The 9,009-nt window shown below is 41.6% G+C and overlaps 1 long non-coding RNA gene across 2 annotated transcripts; it reads right to left on the reverse strand.

Annotated features, from left to right (window-relative positions):
- Positions 1–3,642: 3,642 nt before the first annotated feature.
- LOC136489317 (uncharacterized) lies at positions 3,643–7,234 on the reverse strand. Of its 2 annotated transcripts, none has more exons than XR_010767417.1 (5): positions 6,740–7,234; positions 5,669–5,840; positions 5,481–5,535; positions 4,740–4,802; positions 3,643–3,914 (listed from the first exon to the last, which is right to left on the reverse strand). It is a non-coding gene; the product is annotated as an uncharacterized lncRNA (long non-coding RNA). The 2 variants fall into 2 exon arrangements; XR_010767416.1 differs by having other exon boundaries at positions 5,669–5,848.
- Positions 7,235–9,009: the final 1,775 nt, after the last annotated feature.

A 9,009-nucleotide genomic window follows, 5' to 3' on the forward strand; every position in this document is an offset into this window, starting at 1 on the left:
TCCCATGTACTAATTGCAATGGGGAGACTGCATGATATGCAGTTGGTCGCAATTGAATTAAGTCAATAGCGTATAAGACTGCATGACCCCATCATGAAGTTGGTAGGTTGCAAATTTGTAATAAGGGTCTTACGATGAGTTTAATTCTCTTAATAAGAGATTCTGCTAAACCATTTTGTGTATGGATATACGAGATAGAGTGTTGAACTTGAATTCCTAAAGCCATACAATAATCATTGAAAGCCTTTGAGGAAAATTCAGCGGCATTGTCCATTGGAATTGATTGAATTTGATGTTCAGGATTATGTGCTCTAAGTGTAATAACTTGAGCAATAAGTTTTGCAAATGCATGGTTACGTGTGAAAAAATACATAAATGGTCCGGACATTGGTTGGATGGGGCCTCATATATTGCCTTGAATGCGTTCAAGAAATTTGAGTGGCATTTTGGATTTTAACATGCGATGGACATAAAATCAATTTCCCTGTAGCACATGAAGTGCACATAAAATCTGAAGATTTTGGGAATTTTAGAGTATTTAACTCATGGCCATTAGAATTGCTGATAATTTTTTGCATCATCCCTTTACCAGGATGGCCAAGGCGTTCATGCCAAGTTTTGAATGTGACAACATTCTGAAAAATTACCTTGTACGCAGCATATGGTATGGGTTTGATGTATGTGTAGTACAATCCAGAAGGAAAAGATGGAATTTTCTCAACAATTTATTTGCCATATCCGCTATCTTTAGTAACGAGGAGAATCTCCTCATTGTTATTATCATGGGATTCAATATGAAAACCATTTTGATGGATATCTATAACTTAGTAGGGTACGCTTTGAACTGGAATACAATAGTGCATCATCAATTGTAATTTGGGTACTCATAGGGAGTACGATAATGGCTCGACCAGAACCAATTATCGTAGCATCGCGCCCAGCGTGTTGAATTATTTTGCTCCGGCAGTAACCAGCAATGTGATCACATAGACGGAATCGGATGGTAATACATGGGACACAAGGATTTATACTGGCTGGGGGCGCGGTGGCGCGCTAAACCCTACTCCAATGGTGTGGCTGCTCTTGTATTTGTATGCTCAATTACAGGGGTTGTTGCTACTAGCTACGTAGTAGATTGGAATGGTGGGAGATGGATCCCAAGCCCGAGGTCCCTACCCTCCTTTATATAGGCAGCAGGGGTAAGGTTATAGTGAGGGCGATCGGGCTAACAGATTGGTTTCCTAGTTTGTTACACGATATGCGCAATAGAATGATCCTAGCTATCATCTAGATACACCTGTCTTGGTTTGCTTTGATCTCCACATTGGTTGATTGCGTCAGCCCATGCGGGCCTCCCCCTTGGCGGCTGCTGGACTGATAGCCTAGTGTCGGTCACATATACGGGCGGGGTAGGTACCCCTGGCCCATATATCTGACACATCGATTGTCCAAACATTTCTTTGTCTTTGAGTAAGAGTTTGGAAATATTTTGTTTCCCTAAGAATAGAATTAGTGGTGCCACTGTCCACTTGGCATAATTCCTCCTTCATCAGATTGACCCCCATAGAAAACTATATATAAATGAAGAATTTAATATGAAATTCTTTGAGGATATATAGAATACATACTTTATTTATTGAATATCAAATGTGCAAATAATACAATTATTGGATATCCAACCTAAACAGTGATGACATTACTAACAATTATAACACATGGGACATAAAGTGTGCTTATTATTACAATTATTAGGACACGAAGACAATGGAATCTAAGAGATTGGAAGCCTATTCAAGGTCTCCAAACATGTCGTTGGAAGCGTATTCCATGACCATATTCTCTATATTAGCAAGATCCTTGCCTCCTAGTATGGTGTTGTTGCTTGGTTCCGTGAGAACTTGCTATGAACAACTAGCCTCTTCCCTGGTAGTGTTAGGTCAAAGATTGAAATGGGCTTCATACTTTTGTCCTGGAGTAGCATGTCCACGACCCACGGACTTTAAGTAGAGATCAACAAGGTGACTTGGGGTATGACATTTCTTTGTAGCAGGGCTATAGTAACCACACTTTTGACACAGGTTTATCATTCCTATGTTTGGAAGTGTTCTTACCATTGTTGGAAACATGATTTTGGAATTTGTTGTTGCGTTGCGCTTGTTTTTACCCTTCTTGTAATTTCCCTGATGATAGGTCTTAGAAGATCCACCATTAAATTTGGGTTTATTTTGACCGTAGGTGTGTACTTCAGGCAATGGGCAGAGCCTATGGGGCACTATTGATTATTCCAAACCATAAGTTTAGAATGTTTTTTGGCCTCAAGTAAAGTTTGTATAAACTCAACATAAACCTAAAAATTATGGTATTATTGTTGTAGAATCCTTTCAGAGGGAAGCATAGTAGACAAATTGCAACTTTCAGCATCTACAGGTTCTTTCTCGCAAAATTGCAACTTTCAGCAAATCCTATGAACAATATGGTTATATTCACTTACAGTTACAGTTTTGAAATCCTATAAACGAAGTTGAATCCACTCATAGTTTGCCGCAGGCAATAGGAGTGCCTTTTGATATTCATAGCGTTGCTTAAGTGAAGTCCATAGATTTTGTGGATTTTCTTCCAACAAGTATTCAGCCTTAAGGTCAGGATGAATATGGCTCCTAATGATGTATAGGGCCGTGTACACATGTTGATCATCAAGTGGTGCAACACTCTCTTCAGGTGGTAACACGGCTCGATAAAAGTCCATGGGACACAAAACTAACTTTTATGTCCACAGCCCATATGGGATAATTGTGGTCGTCTAGAGCTAGCGATTCAAACTCTGACAGTCATTGATCCTACACGCGACAAACCATCGAAACATTTTAAATTATTAAAATGTTGTGGTGTATTGTAATGGGATGCAAATAAAGACAAGTTAAACTTGTAGTAGTAATGGTGTAAAGATCTCATATGCATAATAAGATAATGGAGGTAGTCACAGTGAAGGTGTAGACCTCAAATTGGACATAGTCTGTGTGTAACCGTAGATGCTAAGTAATTAATGCAAATTGTATAAAAACGTTGTTAGTATTTATTAGCTTGTCACTTGTTTAAGTAGCCACCTAATTTTGTTGACATTTCTTAGCATCACTTTTACTAAGTTGTCATCCCTAGTGAGGATGTCCCATATGCTTATTAGTACTACCTAGTGCCACCTCTAGAAAAACACTAAGTACTTTAGTATTTTGTGTGACTAGAAAAAAAAATATATATATATATGAAAGGATCCGCGAGTACACAGATAATTTTAGCATTGTAGTATTTTACCTAAAAATATTTCAGAAATCGTTATTTATATTTTTACCACACGGAAGGACGAGCAGTTGGAATCACAAGAGATATTAGGGTTTATATCATTTTGTTATTGTCATAATATCTGCAATTTATATCATAAGTTAACACTTATGACACCAGATTGGCGAAATAGCTTGCGTCAAAAACCATGCGCCTTAAACCATGTTTTATGTCATTTAGATGTCCATGTCATAAATCTATGACTATGGTTTTGATGTCACAAAGGTTTATGACTTTTGTTTCTACGTCACAGGTTCTTGGATCTTGCCACATAGGATGAAAATACGATGTAGCACTGAGTTGGAGAGTAAAAAAACGTCATAAAATTAAATCATGGCATGTTTAAGCACACATAACAAGCCCAAATCAAATGTTAAATCAACCCGTCTGAATACACTAATATCCATATACAGTTGAATTTTATTAATGACCAAAACCAAATTAACAATAAATAAATAATCCTATTCTATTGTTTTGGAGCTGTCTTCGTGTCCTCCTGAACCAGGCAACGATCTGTAGTATGTTGCCAGGCAGTACTTGCTTCAACAGCGACCATTTTCATCAATCGCAAAACTATCCTAAACAATAAAGAAATTGTTAAAGACTGATGGCAATCGCCCACCTAAATAAAACAAGAAATTTGATGACAATTGATCTCAGATGATAGTAACCATTAGTAAGAAGAAATCCATAGATCTTATTGCAAACTGATTACTTTAGTTTAAAACAAGCTTTGCGTTGAACTGAAAATAAAAATAAAAACAAGCTTTGCTTAGATACTACTGCAGTCTACCAAACTAAACAGATCAAGCACTTAGAATAAACAAGACAGACTCTGAGCAAACAAGAAGTAGAACAACAGTCCATGAACTGAGAATGCAACTCTAGACCAAGGATACACTGAACTGAAAAAGACAGAGGCTGCACCTGAACCATTTAATACTAGAAATACTAGCAACGAATGGAATAAAGGCCTAGCTATGAGCCAAAAAGAAAAACATGAAAGGAAACCTTAATGATTAGCAAGCTGCTGAAACAAAGTTTTAGAAACAGTAAGAAAGCAGTTTTCAAAAATAGCAATGGACGCCACCTCTAGGGAATAACCAAAGACAATCATGCATCCTTGCTGCTTTGAGATTGAAGATCATGATCTAAATTGCAGAATCAGAACTATTAATATCACTATATCAGTAATTTTGAGCGTCCATATTAGCAGATTTCACAGCCATATTTGTATATTTGTTAAATAGTAGTTGTCAAATTTTGCCATGTCAACTATGCCGAGAAGGAGCTAGCAGCATGCCTCTAACAGACCTTCATTCTATCCGAGCAGAGAGACTGTTGTACCAGAGAAAATGTGTTGTTATTTCAAGCAGAGTAATTGATGCATTGCATGTGTTTACCTTCAAAGAGAAGACCATACTGATGACCCTTTTGTGAGCCCATAAAACACTTTCCTGCTTCTCCTAATAAACAAATTGATGAACTTCCATTAATACACTATGAACAAGTACCAGCCGATCATGACAGTATTTTTGTGCCAAGTTCTCATGGGTCATGGCCATCCCAATTATATCAAATTACAAATTCTGCAGAGTAATTTTGTGCCAAGTTGAAAAAAAGTGCATACCATACTAATGCACACAAACATAACCAAATGCTGATTTTGCAAAAGATACAGAACAGCAAAATACTATAGAATGAACAGCCATATTAGCAGATTTTTAAAGCCATATTAATATATTTGTCAAATATTGTCAAGTCAACTATCAGGAAGTTTGCAGTGTCAAATTTGTTCTGGAATAGCAAGAAATAACACATGACAGATGATAACCGGGTGCTGCAGTCTGCACTGCCCAGAGTCCATAGAAACATAACACATAGTCTTTATATTGTAAGGCACATAGTTCATACAGGTCATTTCAGTTTAATTGTAATACCATGACAGTGTGAATAAAATGTGTGGAACTAAAAGAAAAGGTATTATTTTCTATTGATCACTACTACAGACCATACATTTCAAGGCCACCTCATTACAAGGTTACAAGATGTGAACTACCTGAGCATGGCAGCAATTAAAAATCAATGATGGATCCTAAAAAAATAATGGTACATGTACACAAGATTTCTTAAAATGTCTTTACCTTGCTATACATTGAGTGTGTTTTATTATTACCAGCTAGCAGCCAACCCAGCTACCTGCAGAGCAAGCATTAGTCAACATGTTATCACCAATTAGTCACACTCACACATCTTCTATTTTTTTATCAAATAATATCAGTATATATAACTAATTTGAAGGGCGGGCCTGGTGCAAGCGGTAGAGTCTTACCGTTTGTGACCGGAAGGTCCCGGGTTCGAGTCACGGTCTCCTCGCATTGCATAGGCGAGGTTAAGGCTTGCCACTGACACCCTTCCTCAGACCCCGCACAAATCGGAAGCTCTCTGCACTGGGTACGCCCTTTTATATATCACTAATTTCTAATGAAAAAGTCAGCTGCTACCTGCAGTCCTACACATATCAAACAACATGTTATGAAACTGCAGGAAGAGTAGTCACATTAGGTCTAATATTGTAAAAGGAACTAAAATGAGATTATTTAAAAACAAGCTGCCTATGCTCACACAATGTTCTATTTTTCTCAAATAGTTTTACTAGTTTCCATTAACAGGCAAGTTCAATCAACCAATAGATGTGCAGCAATAGCACAGATGATCTAGGCACATGCCCCTGTAAACCATGAAACTAGTAGCTGAGATTAAATTGAATATGCATGAACAACGATGGCCAACATAAGAGTATGTACAATGGGTGTGCTTATAAGAGATTAATAGTTCACATAAGCACATCAGTCTGCACCCCGGGGATGCACAACGAAAGCTAGTTAAGGTTTAAATAAGGGAACTGAGAGGTGCACTTTACTTCGTTTATGGCATTTCCGTTGTGATTGATATAATTCACTCTAATATCAAATTTAGGGAGAACAAGTGGTAGGTGTTTCAAAACTACAGACCATCTATAGATCTATAGCTCTCGTACAGGAACCATGCATTAATGGTGCTCCTTAGGTAGATCAATTATGCTAGAAGGAATATGAAACTCCAAGACAGTAACAACACATTCAAGTAAATAATTCACCACAGGAGTTCTAGACCACGGAAAATTACGTTCTTTAACAACACAGTCTACTATTTAACTCACTCAGCATTAGCAAGCAGGGCCCAAATCAATATTTCACACATAAACAAGGGATAAAACACAGCCGATACTACAAGCGGGGCATCTCTAACCCTAGATCTTCTAACCGAAGCGCCTAAACAACCATACACACACATAACTCGTCCATGCACCACCAAACAAAATGAACATATGTACACACATCCGAGGCAGAAAACAGCTCACCGCGGACGTGCATGTACAATATGCAGACCACACAGGATGGAGGAGCAGCTAGAGCTACTGGACGGCGTAGATCGGACGGAGAAGATGCGAATCGAGTCCGCATCCAGGCCCATCCAGGGCCGGGACGAACGTGGTGTTGAGCTGCTGTTGCAGTCGACCCGCGTGGCGGTGCTTAGCCAGCAGCCAACTCGCCTATCCTAGGGGTGGCGGCGCTGGCCAGCCGGCCGGCCCGCCACTGCGCCGCGGCGGCGGCGAAATGGTAGGGTCTCTCGGCCGCCCCGTTTAGGAGAGCGCGGCCCTACCGCAGGTCCGCAGCGGAGCCACGGGGAGGAGCAGGGGTCTATGCAGGGAAGGAGGATGCGGAGGGAGCCGGCATTGGCACTTCTGGAGGAGCGAGAGAGAGCCGAGGGAGAGCGCACGCTGGGTAGAAGAAGACCGAGGGAGAGAGCGAGAGGCGTCGGGCTTTTGGGGGAGATCTGGGGGGAGAAGGCTGAGCGACGGATCTGTGGGCGCGGTTTGGGTTGATTTTCATTTTCTTTTTCTTTTTCTTCTTTTTTTTTTCTTTTCTTATTATTTATTTATTTATTTACGGGAATGTTATACAACACACGTGTGTTTCTTAGTTTGTTGGCACATGAATTTTCTATCTGCTGGATGAAAAATCGACGTCTGGTTGCGCCCATTTGCCTTGTGACGCTGATTCACCAGACCCACTATGAGCGTTACCGCTTGAAATCGGAAGTCGCGCTCTTCCTGTCTCATTTCCCCATCGTCCCGCGCGAGAGGGGAAAAGGGGTTCGTCCCGGCGACCGGCGATTGTCTCGACGTCGCAGCGGTTCTACCGGTGACCTTGCCGCTTCGCCCCTCCCCATCTCTACGAGTCGGCTCCCTCTCTCAGATTGTTCAGTCTCGTCTGCCATTGCTAGAGCTATGGAGGTACATGAGTTCGCCACTTTGCTCCCTTTAGTTTGTCATCGGTCTTGTCTTCTTTGCCCAGTTCTAGATCTGTGCTCCTCATCTATTTCCTGAGGCCAGCGATGCGCGTGGAGCGTTGCGGCGGGACGGCGAGAGCGCGCTGCAGCAGCGGAACGGTGAGGGGCGCTGTGGCTGCGGGACGGTGAGAGCGCACGGGGTGAGCTGTAGCGGCCTGACGGCGAGTGGCGCTACGCTGCAGTGATTCCTCTGGTGACCTCCATACCCTGGCCCGTCCTAGTTCGTCGCCTCTGCCTTGGCGGCCGAATCGGAGCCTCGCTCGCGCCCGCCATTCCCAGAGCTCAAGACCTACCTTCGCACGCCGTGACCTCCCTTGGATTTCAGGCGTGATTTGTGATTTCATTGTGATTTGTTCTAGGTTTTGGTTTGGGCTGCTTGTATGAACCGGAGCCCATGGAGCTAGACCTAGACGCGCCCTTCACGACGTCGCGGCGGCGGTCCACCCCGCCGGCAGCGATAAAGTTAGCTGGTGGCCTAGATCTGAGCCTAGGCATGGATCTGCGGTGGTGGCCATGGCTGGGCGCCGCCAGATACGCTCCCTCTGCAGGGACTGTCGCTAATGGTGTTTTGTTTTTTTCCTTTTCATGTTTGTTGTAGAAGAAGGATGGGGAGGGTGTGTAGACGTTGTCATGGATCATATCATTTTCAGGACCATCGGTGAGAAGAACAACAAACCGAAGCGGGTAAGCTATGATGTCCTGGATGTGTGTATTGTATATACAACTAGAACTAGAAAATAGGCATCACTAGAAAAGGTACTGCTACGTATATACTGGATCATGTTGTACTGCTGCTCGATGGCTTTAATTCCAATTTGTACTCGATGCTAATAGGTAGATGCTCAGACGATCTGAATGTCTGTTTGATCATGGGTGTAGTTCATAGAGACGGATGCCCACTCCATTTCTACCGAGAAATGCATGTTGGATCCATTTCTGCTGAGAAATACATGTTGGTTCACTGTCATCATTAAACGATCCAACGCTATTACCGTTGGGCATTGGCGTGTGTCATGCCAATGTGGGCATGAATGTTGCTGCGGTTAGTGCACTTAGAGTGGTTCCTCTTGTTTTGTACTGGCTTTGCTGTTAGAATCTGTCTTCATGTGATATTTTGCCTTCTTTGTAGGTGCCTAACATTGGTTGTTGCAACATGTACTGAATTGATTTTGACATGTACTGAAATTATGCGGTGATTAGAAGCAGTAGCCAAGGATTTATAGTAGCAAGGGATACAATGATTTTTGCCTGTTATTTGCATTACTACGGCCCTGATGT

The sequence above is a fragment of the Miscanthus floridulus genome, chromosome 1 (genome assembly GCF_019320115.1).
Source record: "Miscanthus floridulus cultivar M001 chromosome 1, ASM1932011v1, whole genome shotgun sequence".
Classification (NCBI taxonomy): Eukaryota; Viridiplantae; Streptophyta; class Magnoliopsida; order Poales; family Poaceae; genus Miscanthus; species Miscanthus floridulus.